We start from the raw sequence: 14656 nt of genomic DNA on the forward strand, positions 1-14656 counted from the left end.
TAACCGTTCCTTGAATATTTTCATAGCATGAGTCCACATACAGAAATTACTTAAAACTTTATTTTTTAGCATGAGAAACAATTGAAGTGTAGCTTCATGGTACTTTTTGGCCAATATTAGTAGCCCCAGTTGCAAAACCAGGCTCTGGTGGGGAGTTATAAATTATTTTAAGGGGTCTTGCACCATTAGTGATATTTGCACCATAGTTCTGGAATTGCTGGCCTGAATTTTTGGGAGCCTTCTGCCATTAGTTGCAATGAAACAAGAGATGGTTAGCTGCTCAAGATCTCCTCATTATCAGAAAAAAGTTTTCCTTGTCTTTTCCTTTCCCTATTCTCTTCCCCCATTACTGTTTTCTATGCCTATTGTATTTTGCCAACTTGCCCTAAACATGGTTTCTTTCCTCCCACCTGTGTAAATTTGTCTGGTTTGCTACCTTTTCTGTTTGTGCTTACCACAAGGCTATGTGCTGCTCTGAAGAAGTGTGCATGAAAAAATGGTGGATGACCTCAAGTCAGTACTTCCTGAATCTGTTCATTTCTTTGACCTTGAATGTACTTTGTCTTAGTAGGATTGCTAACACAATAGGTGCAATTATCTCCCTACTGTCTGCATTTTTCCCACACTGTATGCTTTTTGTGTAGTTAGGTCAAGTACATCAAATTTTGTTTCCTGTCTACAAAATATGTTCCAAAAGGTTCCAAAGCAGAAATTATTTTGATCTAATATCATTTTGTTTTGAGAAGGGAGTGGGACTGATTTGATTGGAATATTAGCAAAAGATCACCCAAAGAAGTTACACACCAATAAGCATTTCAGCTGCCCAGTACACCTTGCAGCATTAACCTTCCATGATTAATTAACCTTCTGTGCTCTCAGCTGAAAGTAAAGTTGAATGGGATGGGATTGCTGAAGTGCAATTGTACATACTTATAGAAATACAATTATTAGGAGTTCTCCAAGAATACACTATCCAGATGTTCTGATTCCTAGCTGAAACTGCAGGAATGATAATTTCAGATTTTGTTTATTAGGCAAAGATTACTCAGGAAAGAATGCAGAAAAAATCAGTATTGGTCCCATAAACTTGTTGTACAAAGCAGTATTTCAGGATATCCTCCCTGCAAAGTGTGACCCAGAAATCTATGCTTTTTTTTATTATTATTGGTCAAACTGCTGGTTACCATTGCACAGGTCAGTGCTTAAAAAATGCATCGCTTCAAGGATTATTCTCCCTCCTTCATTTCTCATGGAGAGTAAGTTGTGGTATCGTGGGAGTTCTTTGTTTATGCTATTAATCTCTATTAAGTTCACTGCTGAAAATGGAGAATAATTCTGGACTGTGGAGAAAAAACGTCTTAACAGTTTTAAGTATTTTTCTGAGCTTCAGATATTTTTCAGCTTTTTTTTTTCCTTGAAAAATCTCTATAAAGTTTACGCACTAGACTAGCACCTCCTCATATCTGATAGTTTCTGCCTACACCCTCTGTAGCCTTATTCTTTGATTCCCAACTCTGCAAGCAACTCTGTTTATAAGTATTAAGATCTTAGTGTGTTGCCATCAACATGTATTAAGCAGATCAAAATGCCTCATTTTCTCTTCATTTTCCTATGTCTGTCATTATTGACAGTCTCATACTTAGCCTGGAACTTTCTTTAGTTTTGAAGCATTTTTTTCTGTGTTTGCACAGTATTTTACTGTAATGGGATCCTGGCCCATAATTAAAGATGCTAAAAACTACAGTCATATAGGTGAGGGTTAACACTAGTAAAACAACCATTCCCAGAAATAGGTACCTCCCCCAGGATCATAAGGGAATGCTAGAAAAGGAGAAATATAGCCATTCATAGGTCCAAGACTTAAATCAAAGGTGTTCTGAGATACTCAGGTATTACATTCTCTATGAAGAATGTGTAGATGCTAAGAGAACAGCGTGACTGCTGTTGTATCACCAACAGTGATACAACACTGAAATTGTTTGCTATCATCTTAACATACAGAATAAAACCACTGCTAGCTGGGAGTTTCTGAGCAAACTGCATTTATTGCCTGATCAAATATTGATATGATGACAGGTCATGCTCTTTTCGGAAATCACATTAGTAACTTGTGCACTAGATGGGGGGGCTCCAGCCTTATGTTTAAACTTGGCCACTTTAGAAATTCTTGGATAAGATATCTATAAATAATACATATCTCAGACCCAGCCTAAAAACATCAAATTCACTCTGAGCTGCTGGTCCCCACTAAAAAGAGATTGCAAATGGTGCAGGAGGTGTGATTTGTTCAGACTTCTTTTTCAGGACAGCTCACAGTGTTATGGAACAGAAATGCTGATGACTTTCAGAAGGTCTTATTTGAGAATCTTCAAAACTGACCTTCACAAACTTGACAGGGGAGATGAGCCCATTGAATATTAACCAGCTTCTGAAGTAAGGGCAGGGACTGCCGAGGGAAGGCCTAAGGCTGCAAGGCATTGTCATCTTTGTTCGCAGGGTTTAAGGCTCAGTAAGTGAACAGGAAAAGTCAAAAAGAAACTGCCAGCTAGGCCAAGGACAGATTTATTTACTCTACAGGCAGTATGGAGCATGGTGCATTGTAACTATGTTTGACAGGTTGCTTGGGAACCATCTCAGACTTTTATAACATGATATGCCAACCTTTGCTCAAATTTGTGCAATGCCAGCCTGGATGCAGCTGTTCCAAGGGCTCCTTATCTTGCATTTCCACCTGGCCTATGAATGCAGCAATTGTTAACAACTTTACTGACCCTGTGGCTCTTGCTACTAATAGTAACTAATAATAAAGTTAATATGAACATTTATGGTATTATTATTTGTTCTAAGCACAATACCATCTATGCACCAGAGGAATGTGAGGTCCTGTTTTACAGAGCATTATTGTCACAGACCATTTGCATATCTCAAATTTACAGGACAATGTACTCTGTAAATTAAGCTTTATTTTATGAACTCATTAGCAAAAATAAAACTAAACAAAACAGTGTCTCAATGTCCTTTGTACAGACTAGTCTAATGTGAATTCACTAATTAATTTTTTCTTTAATTTATTAATTCTTTTACAAGTTCTCTAATTCCTAACTCACATGTCTATGAGCAAAATGGTTCTGTAGCCGATGGTGAGAGATCTCATTCTTCCTCATTCTCTGCATTGCTCCTGGAAGCACGAAAGCCCCAGCAGTGTGGCTGCTGTTGGGTGTGCTTCAAAAGCTTTTTTGGATAAACTGATGTATTTGTACCTTCCAGCTTGGAAGTTGGGTCTATGCTATATCCATCAGTTAGTGGAGTCTGAAGAAACTTCTGGACAATTACTATGCAAGAATCCAGGAGGTGATATCTGAAGGGGACAGCAAGCTGCTGGCAATAATGGCTGCATACTGACCTCTATCCCTTCCTGTCCATTGCATCCAGCCAACATGTTGCTCTGGCTTTGACGTAAAGGCACAGCACCCAGTATACATCAGCTCTAAGCATGAGCTGTGTGTTAGGCCAAAACCAAAGCAAGAGTTATGCAGTCATGGGGTGTTTCAAAAGCCCAGATCCTTGAAAAAAAGAACTCACAGAGTTCACAAGTTGATTTGAATATGACCTAATGCAATGTAATGTCTAAGTAATGTAGACAGCAAGAAAATGAGTCAGGAAAAGAGACTAATCAAAAAAAAAAAAAAAGTGTTTGTAAAAAAAAAAAATAAATAAATAAGAGGACCATATTTCTTCAGGAAAATAATTTTGAATTTTAATGGAAACAAAAGTAGTGAAAACGTTTCATGAAAACTAAAAATATTTAAGTGGAAAACTTGCATACAAAATCCAGGGTCTTACCACACTGAAAACCTGACTGAAATGTGAAGATATGAATGACCTTTTTGTAGAAGTCATATCAAATCACATAGTTCATTCCCATTGCACATATTTAGTTTCAGTCCTAGATGGAAAGAACATTCTTATTTTATGTTCACTATTACACATTTTTGTACTGTTTATTATTTCTTATGCCTAATACAGTACCCTTGTGTTTTTCTGTAGTATCATGGAGGAAACATGTCATGTTAGCTGAAGTTTGATGACACCAAATAAGGTATTTGTTTGTCTCTTCCTTGAGTCCCATGTTATGGTCCAGACACCTTAATTTAAATTAAAGGATTTTTTTTTTTTTTTTTTTTTTTTAAAAAAGTGATTAGTGGACATCAGAATAACCAGAGAGTTTTAAAAATAAAAAAGCTTCCTCTTGTATCCTGGAGGTGAGTGTGCCTCTGGTGCCCTTTTATACAGTTAGTAAAGAGTATTTTTTTATAGTCTGATCTCTGACTGATGTTAGTAGAGCAGTAGGAAAGGACAGGAAAGTCCTGAATAACCAGAACGCTATCAAGAATGCTAGCTTAAAATGTCTTTGAGATCCACCTTCTAGATATGTGTACAACTAACATAAATCTTACTAATTCTGTATAAACCTAAATTATTTTTTTCATTCTGTTCAATAACACTAAACCCTTTCTTCCATGAGTCATCAACGTTACTAATGTTATCCATCCACCTGGATATTTTAGTAAAGAAAGATAGCAAGTTAGTTTGATGAGACTTAATTTCTGTGAATGTAGATGCAACTGCCATGGAAGATCATCAGCCTATTCAAATACTAATGTGCTAGCTTGAGTGCTCTGCTCACCAAGGTGCCCCTAAAGAATCACTAGCCAAAGAGACCCAGCAGACTCTACAGCATTCGTGCATTTCTTTTTATGCTGTTATTACATTTCCAGAGGGAATCTGTGGGGCATCTGGGGGAAAATGCCTGAAACTCTTTAAATCATAGATTGTGTTAAATTTGTAGTTCATGTGAAAATGCCCATCTGGCAACCTTTGACTTTTCAGAGAGTTAGCAAGTGTATATCTCAGAAGGTATATTATATCCTCCATTATTTGGCATGAAAAATCTAGGTAGCTGTGAATTTTATCACTTCATGTGAATTTTATGTTCTTAATGGTTCTTGGTGTGGAGATTATAGAGAATGTACTTTATCAAAGGATAGCTCAGTCATCACCACATTTTCACTGACTGCCTGAGATAACATTCCTGTTTTTACTGCAGTAATAGACAAAGAGTTTTTATCTTCCAGTGGTTCCTCAGTTAAAGCACCATGCTTTCCAAAGGTTAGTGGGAGAAGTATTCTATTTTACCTAATTCCATTTTCTGAGCCTATGGATTGAAATGAAACAAAATGAAATGAAATCTTCCAAAATAGGCAAAGTGATTGTTGGCTGTTATAATACTTTCTCTATTCAAATAAGAATTCAGAAAGACTTCTGTCCTCTATAAACAACATAGGAGGGCTTATATGTAATTTATTAGCTTCAAATACTCTGGAAGCATCTAAAAGAACACCAGACAGCCAGTTCAGCCTCTTAAGAAACAAAGCCATTTTAGAAGTACTATTCAAATATACCACTCTGTAACTGAGATATCAAAACTAGCTCAGGGAATTCTGACAGAGGAAAGCTGGAATGGCATCTCGTTGATGACTGCTTAAAATTTCTGTGACAGGAGCTGCAGACATCTGCTACCATGGGCAACACCAACATACATTTTCTTTATAAAAAAATTACTTTTAAAGACAAGTCCATTTTTGCCATCTCTTCACTATATTAGGAAGATTGTCAGAAAGTAATGTCTATGCTCATTAAAAACTTTCTATTAATTTCAGTGTATACATATTCAGAGCTTGTATTTGTTTGCATTTATGAGGATGAAAGATTGTTATTTTTCCTGCCAAAGGCTGATCAAAGTAAATATTTTTTTATATACTCAGTGGTCGCCCAGGGAGTGATCTTCCTGTCCGAGAGGATGGAGACTTGGAGTCATTCATGGCATGATTCTGGGGGGAGGAAGAAAGCAAAGCGAGAAAAAGTTTTCCCATGTAGTGTCACTTAAGTAAGAGAAATGCAAAGTAATGTCCTTTTTTTCCAGCTAATTTATTCTTCTGGATCCATTACTGACTGTATGTGCTAAATTTTCTCTTCCAAAGACTTTCTTAAAAAAGATAATATAATCGATCATTTTCCATATGTACAGCTTCTGGATTCACTGATGGTAGTACCCTGATTGTGGAAGAAAAACTGTTCCTGCTGCTTTGCAAAAGCAACAGGTGGGTTTGAAAGATATAAAGAGTTTATTTCATTCTACTTTTAGCTATCAACTTCAGGAAAAATCATCTTTCCAACCCAAAATCAGGTATCTCTGGTATTTCTTTAGTTTTTCTTCTGGTTTCTAGAAAGAAATAAAGTGAGTTGATGTTCTAGTGATTACTCCGGTAATTAAAATAAACATCATTTATATTTGGAACATAATATTTTCTTACTGTAGCCAATGAAAAATTATTTTTCAATGACCCTTTAAACTATTATCATAAAGTGTATATTGTATTTTGAGGTTGCACAAACAAAAAATGGCAAGAGTTATTACTAGATGAGCCTTAGGACAGCCTCACATAACGCACTTAGAACTGTCAGTAATATCTTTTTCTTACGGGTGTTACTTGCAGTGGCCTGCTTGTGCAGGGTTGGGCTGGGCTGCCCCTGGCCCCGGCAGGGCTGAGCTGGGTTGACCAGGCACCCCGTGGCCAAGCCCCATGGCCCAGCCTGGCTGAGCTCCAGCTCTGTACATACAGGGGGAAAGGGGGGTAGTAGGGGACTGCAGGGCAGCTTTCACCCCTTCCTTAGAAACAAAGGGAAGGAAGCAGGTGGGGAAAAGAAAATCCACCATCAGCATCAGTGTCCTGAGAAGAATTTCGGATGCTGATGTCACTCTGCTTCTCTCTATTTTAAGAAAACTATCACCACTGACCCTAGAAGCCAGAAGAAAGGTGAGCATAACAGATTAGAGACACAGAAAATTAGTAAATCTTCCTGTACCACTGTTGGAAAGGTATCATTGTCAGTGATTTTTTTCTTTACTAGTTTGAACCATGAGTATTAGTACTTTGTAACTGGATGAACTACTGCTTCATTTTCATTAGTGTTAGGATTTTATTAGGCTAACAAGAGATTCTCGGCTCTATGTGTAAGGTGTGGTCCTTTCAACCCATAACAAGTTTTTTATCAGTGTACATGGCCATTCATACTGAAGCTGTGTACAGAGCAACAGAAAAAAAAGATTAACACATCTACTTTCAAGTCACAGCAAATTCTGAGGCAAAATCAAGGCATAGCACAACATATACAATAAGAGATGAAGACAGGGAAAGGAATGTATATGAAGCTTTAGAATAATTTACATGTGATTGTGGAATTTACAGCTGTATCAGCAGATTCCACTTACCTTCACTGCAAGAAAAATTGAATCCTATTTTAAAATAAGGCTAAAGTGATAGAAGAGTAAGAAAAAGACACAAGTAGATACATGAGTTACAGAGGTATTTTTTATAAACCGTCAGCTGTTTTTCCTCTTATTTCACTTCAAATCAAATCCCTTGCTGTTGATGCTGTTGATAGCGTCTGAGATATCAAGAATATTTGCAGGTGATTTGTGACTATTTAGCTCTCCAATCTTCTTGTTCAAAGGTTAAGAGAAGTGAGCTGACTTTTCTTATTTACTAATTGCAGCCTGTCAGCTTAAAACCCCTTATCAGTAAGAAAACAGAATAATTATTTAAGAAGTGTCTGTCTTTCTCCTTATGGCTTCTGATTGTGGTCCAAACATTATGAAAACATGAAAAAAAAGTTAATTTGGAAGACACAGTGTTCTTATTAGAATTGAGCTGGGCATGAAGGGAGCAAGCTGGAAGGTGACAATATAAAAGCGCTGGTAGATGTACCAAGTTCAATTTTGAGTCTTGTCACTACCATGCAAAAATTGTCCTAATTTAATATCAGATCAGGTCTTGCCTCTGCAGCTGAGAGAAGCTCAGGTGTGCCAACAGAGAGTCAACAAGGGTCTAGGGACCCTTCCAGTTATCCAACAGGGAGTTACAGTTTCAGTATCCCAAGCCTTTAAAAAATGGTAATATGAGCAAGAGTGAGTGGAAAACAAGAAACAGACAGATGTAGTCAAGGGTACAATTGGATTCACTTATCTTTATTTTAGAAATTCTCCCTATAAATGATTTTTCAAGTAGCCATTTAATTTGGCAATTAAAATAAACAAACAAACTAACCAGGGCTATCACTGCAAAAAAAAGTCATCCTTATTCTTGTAAGGTTTCCCTTTTTGAAACCTATGTGACTGGATAGGAGTTTCAGGACCATAACTCTTTCCCCAGGACAGGTCTTACTCTGTTCTGCTCAGGAATAATGGTCTACATCGAAATCTCCTCTGTCATATTCAGTCATGTTTCCCATCTACCACTGTTGATGAGCGTGGTTGGACTTTGTTAAAAATCCTGTAAAAATATTACAGTAAATTATGCATAAAATCACCACCATGCTGGAGATGCTACCATCTTACAAAGCCTTTTGGGATATTTCTGCGTTTCGTAAACAAAGTTTCCATGAAGAAAAAATTTTGAAGCTTTTTTTTCAGTGCTGGAAAGCCTGAGTAATTATAATTTATCATAACCCCCTTCACACATTCGAAGTTGATAAAATAGCAATATTTACACAGCTAGTGGTAAAGCAGAACCTAAGAAATGCTTGTCTCATCTTAATAAGCTGTACTGAAGATGAGAATTAATGCTGCAAAAAAATGTACCTCTATTGCTCTGAATAAAAAAAATGCATTAGCTTTTACTCCTTTTTTTATCTTTCTTAAACTGTAAGATTTCAGCAAAAATAATCTGAATTAATTTTTATTGGTATGGTACTTTGTTTTCAAAGATTTGAATAGAAAGTGAATCTTACAGATACATAGGCACATGTGTTACTGAAAGATTCATACCCAAGTAGCTCATGCAGCCATCTGGAATGTGTTGCTTTTCCTGATCTTTTTATGAAAAGGCAATCGTTTTATCAAGAAGCAGAATTAACATATGTGATCATCAGTTTCAAAGTCAATGAAAGAACAAAATAATTTTGGTAGTTGCTCAGAAACCAAAATGTAATGCTTAAAGCATAAGTGGAACAATTACTGGTAACTGCAACTTTTCTCAGAAACAAAGTTTGTTTGCTGCAGTTTTCTAAAATTTCATAACCGTAACAATAACAACAAAACAGCAACAACAGGAAATCAAAGCTGTCACTTTCAGAAATATACTGTGTTGTTAAATCCTTCCATTTCTGTGTAGCTCAAACTGAGATCTAGTATTTCTATCAAAATTGCATAGACTCAATACAGTCAAAACCAGGGCAAAACTGTAAATTGTGGAAGCATCCCCAAAAAGCATACATGTGTAATGTATAGCTGCCTACCCACTGTTTAATTAACTACATCCAGGACATAGCTTACTGTGGGAACGTTTCTGTGCATCTTCCCGATTTTAAGCTGTTGACGCAATACTAGGAAGAGCAGTAAAGGGGTTCTTTGCAGAGTCGCACCCTGAAACCCGGGTTTGTTTTGCTTGTCCTTCCTTGCCTTCCAAACAGCGAAGGGGGAAAATGAGATTGGTGAAGAGCAGCGCTGCCCTCCGGTGGCCAGATTAATCCTTCACAGAGGTAAGGCTCAGTTTTCCTTCAACACTTAGAAGAGGTTTTTATTTGGAAATCATTTCCTAGAAGTGTACTGCCAGGAAAACATATGTGCATGGGATTTAAACTTTCAAGTATTTCATTATTCTTTGAATAAGAATAATGAAAACTCTTTTTTTTTCCCCCCACAGAGATCTAAAATATTTCTATGCAAGATTAGAAGTCACTGCAAAATAAAGTGGAGTAAATTTATCTGTGGTAACCTACAAACACTACAGCATCAGTAAAGATGAGTTCACTTGCTTCATGCCTCATTCACTGTCTCATTAATTTTAAACTCCAAGGTGAAGCATTTAAGAAAGACTTGTCATTAATCTGTTTAGAACAAAATATTTAGCTTTTTGAGATCGGAATCTTTTAATCACTGGACAAAGCATAGTAGATGCTAGCTCAGATAAATAGCAAAAATATTCCTATCTGAAGCTAATCAGAAAGAAGCAGGAGAATAAAATGTGTATATTTTAACTTTGTGTATATATATCTATGTTTACATAGAAATAATGTTGTTAAGCAGTTGTTTCTGCTTAAATGCAATCCTTATGAAACCCTTTCACAAGCATTATTCCAAATACCAGACCACGGGTGGCAGCCTTCTGAGACTGAATTTTCAAAAGCATTGCATCAACCTTGCAAAGTTTTATTATGAGAAATCTTTGTATAAAACAGAATCAGAAGTCTACTTAAGTCAAAACATCTAAAACCTCTGCTCTCCTAGGAAAAGAAAAAGAAAATTTAAATGAGATTATTCTGAGTGAATTGTTCTTGAAATGTCCATGTTCTAACATCTCTGTTTTCCTAATATCTCTGTTTCATATAAGTGCTTACAGCTAGTTGGAGTATTTTTTCCATTTTTTTTTTTTGGATATTTATCCTGTGAATTGAACCCACACGGATAGATTTGTGGTTTTCAGACAGCTCTTTCTTCTCTTTTGTAAATATATTAGATGGTAGTCCTTCTGCAGTCATTTAGTATTTGTATTTTAAGATTCCTTTAGAGAGGTGTTTTGCCTTTTTTTTAAGTACTTTAAGAAAAAGTTCCTTAGATGCAGTTAGCTGAAAACATCTAACTAATCCAAACTACTCTCTAATCTGGTTTTGGCCACCATACTTCAGGCTGAGGCCTTGACACACTCTTGTTAACATTCACTTCTTTAGCCACATTAACATCAATAAAATTTCTAATAAGGAAGTAATATTTACTCCTTTGCTCTTTTTATTGGTTCGTTTTTCCTTACAAGTGTGTTTTTCAAGCTCTAACATGATTTTTTCCCCTTATATAGTCTCCCTGGCTCAACAGAAATTCCTCAGAGGGAGGTTTTTTTACTCCTCTCATTCTTCACTTAGAGACTGACTTGACTTTGTCAGGTCTATGCCAGTAGTAAGATGCATGGTGTTCCTCACTGTGACACAAATTTGTGGGTTTTGTCCATCCAGATGCCATTATTTTTACATTAAGAAAAAATAAACACATCGTGTATTATCTTCATTTTCAGATGGGTCTTTAAGTCTCCTGTTACCATATCACTGTCTCCTAGTATCTTATTTTTCTTGACAGATTTCCACTTCCCCCTGCCCATCTTCTCAAAAGATGTAAACTCATACTTGAAATCTTACATTGCACCATCTCTTTTCTTAACATGTTCTCTGCTTTAATATACTTGTTCATGTTGGCTGCACATTACAGACAGGATTAAGCGAAGTACAATAGAACATACTTAGATTTAAGCACATGTCTCCATGCTTTACTGAATCAAAGCTAAAATTATTAACCCAGTTTAATTTTCTCTTGACGATTTTCCAGATGTTGTGACAATACATTTCCCTCAACAACTAATTTGTTTAGTGTTCATGAACATGCAAGATATTTTAAAACTATTCTCAAGTTGATCACCAGCTTATCCCACCTAAACCATTTTTAAAACACTGGACTAAACTTCACTGTTTTTTGAGTAGACCGGTTAGTTGAAATAATGTGGAGAATTTTAATGTGTCTTAGCTTCTTTTTAAATATTGACAGGAGTTCAAAAATAAGCTGAGACTTTTATAAATACAGTAATGGAACAATATGCATTACAGCTTGTTAGAAAATTACTTTTAAACTTGTTTTCTTAATTGAATACATATTTAAGAATTTGTATTTTGATAAAGATTTAAAATACCACTGAAGTCTGGGATATTCACCATTAATTTAATTTTAATTAACCTTCATAAATATGTAATGCAGCAAGATTCAAATGCAAGTATGGATTTTCATATATGTATTTTTTTAAATATCATCACCATTCTGTGACCTCCTAGGCCTTGCTTCAGACCCAGCTGACATCAGTGATGGCAGCAATGGTGGTGTGAGAGTCTCCCTGTTTGAGTGGGCTTTGTATCAGGACTATTAACAATTTCCAACTATGATCAACTGGATTTATAAGAGTTAGTTGACATTACTCCTAAAAAGCAGTGGACTATTCCTAAAGAAACAAATGTACTACACCCCTAAGATTAGCTGATCGTTACAGATATTAGAACATGTAACCTAATTATCTGTATCTGTCCATTTTGGGTGATAAAAGGGACATATTTCCTTGCTATCTAAATGCCAGTATACAAAAAAAGACCTAATGAAGCTGAACCCACAGCTCCAGGAAAGAACATTTTAGTTCTATTATTCTGCAAAATTGCAAGAGGACTAATACAGCCTGGGGAAGATTGTAAAATGAATTATCCTTAACTGCACTTTCCCTTATGGCCTGATTCCAAAGCAAAGCACTTTCCTTTCATTCCCTATAAATATCTTTTTCTGTCATCCCCTGGTTTATTTTACTTTAGGGACATGATCAACTTTTATCTGCTTTTAAAGATCCATTTCTGACAGCAGGTAATGGCATTTGGAACTTTTTGCCTTCACTATCACTTTAGACTTTTTGTGCCATGAAATTGGTCTTTTTTTTTTTTTTTTTTTTTCCTTAGTTTGCAGATAGTAAAAGCTGATGCATCAGCTTCCTTGATGTTTCCCATCGGACACCAAGAAATGACCAGACAAAAAGCCAAGTCTGAATGAGATCAACCCAGAGGAAAAAAAAAAAAAAAAAAAGCAACAATATTGTTTTTTCCTCAGCTATTCATTTAGCTAGAATTTTGTATTGACTCTACAAAGTAAAGACTGACTCTCCCCAAAACCACTTTATTTAACAACCAAAAACTAATGTCCTCCTTTACTGTGGATGGAGGGGACACTCTACAGTTTAGTCACTTTGCATACTGTGATGTCTAAGTTCAAGGGAGCAATGAATAATTCAGGGTGCTTGCAGGGCTACCACACTCTGGTTCCCTATATAGTCCACTGAATTGATCCTGGATATAGATCCTGAATTTGTCTCCTTTATCCATGCTACTTATCCTATATATCTATTCATCAGGACAAAATCCCCTGAATCATCTGCCTGGATACACTTTGATGTTGGTGATCAGTGTGAGGAGTCCATGTGCTCTGTTCTGTGAGCAGCTCAGTGGCGTGGAGTGAAGATTAAAGGTCTCTGACCCCTCTTCAGTCATGTCTGGCATGGCTGAGCCACTGCAAGGAGTACAATTTTACTCTGATACAGGCCAGTGGAAAAAAAATATTCTACTTTAGAGAGCCCAGAAAGCACTTTGGATCCATAAAAGGTACTGTGACTGAGAGAAATATGTCTGGTGTGCAGTTCACATGGGTTTTACCTAAATCTGCACTTAACTTAGAAGGATGTCATGCATGGTCTTAGTACAGCTTAAAATAAGGCATTTCCGACTTACATTGAAAGACAGCCTAATATGCTATCACATATTATCTCTGGGTGCTGCTTATGTTATAGAATGAAAAATTATGCCAAGAAAGGTTTAAAAGAGACAAGAAAAGTTAGATTAAACCAATTAATTTTTTTCTGAAAATATGAGATTTACAAAACGAAATAAGAGAGGGGTTTTATTAACATTTAGGCTTATATTCATAATTTTGTATTTATTAAAGATTTTTTAAAAGTTCATGTCTACTTAAATTATAATCATCACAGTATATACAACGTACTATGAAAAATAAATGCATTGGTTGGAAATAGATATTTGATTAGATTTCTAATTTGAATTAGTATTAAAGACAAAAGCTTAATGTCACTGAAGTAACTGTAATTATTAACTGGACTGAAGCAATTAGGGTGTGAATAAGAAATAATAGAAAAATAAAAAGTAAAATTTGCATACAGAAATTTTGAGGAAAGCATTTGAAGCTTTATGGTGTGTATTTTTCTGGGAAATCTCTTAATTTTTAATATACATGATAATAGAGAGAAATGTTCAGAAACTTTCTGAAGTCCTTGGAAAAGGTCCTTTGACATACCAGGAGCCTAAAATCTGTGTAGACTAACCATGCGTTATTAAGGGAGTGCTTTTAGAAGGATACATCTTAAGGTGCCTGAAAACAGGCTGCTGTCAGGCAGGTCCCAAAATCATGAGTACCGAACTGGTGTTCAGTGAGCACAGCATATACGCACAGTCAAGTGTCTGTTTAGAATTTTTAATGTCAACTCCACTGAGCAGTGAAGCATCACTATGAAAGTTAAACAGAATGGGCAATGTAACTACAGAAGCACAATGCAGAAACCCTAGTGATGCAGACAGCACTATAAAACCTCATCAGTAAGAGTCAAAAAACTTGGTTTCTAATTATGGAAAAAGAAAACAATGTTTTATTTGTCTGAGTTAAAATAGGAATAACATTAAAAGAATAAGCTTAAACAATAAATAAAATGGCTGCCTCTTGATACCTAATATGTTTTCCCCAAGAGGTGGCAAATTGAGCAAGGAACATAATTTTTAAACTCAGGACTCTGATGTTGAAAAATAAAAATGTTTTAGTTTGCCAGAAATGTTAAATCCTCTTTTGGAGTTGCAGTAACATGCAGAATAAAATTCACAAGAACTAAAGAGTGACTAGTAAGTAGTTCTCTTTTCTAGAACAAGAGACAGAACTAAAGGTTTTGGTGCAACTTCCTGAGAA

This window comes from Falco biarmicus, chromosome 2 (assembly GCF_023638135.1).
Source record: "Falco biarmicus isolate bFalBia1 chromosome 2, bFalBia1.pri, whole genome shotgun sequence".
NCBI lineage: Eukaryota > Metazoa > Chordata > Aves > Falconiformes > Falconidae > Falco > Falco biarmicus.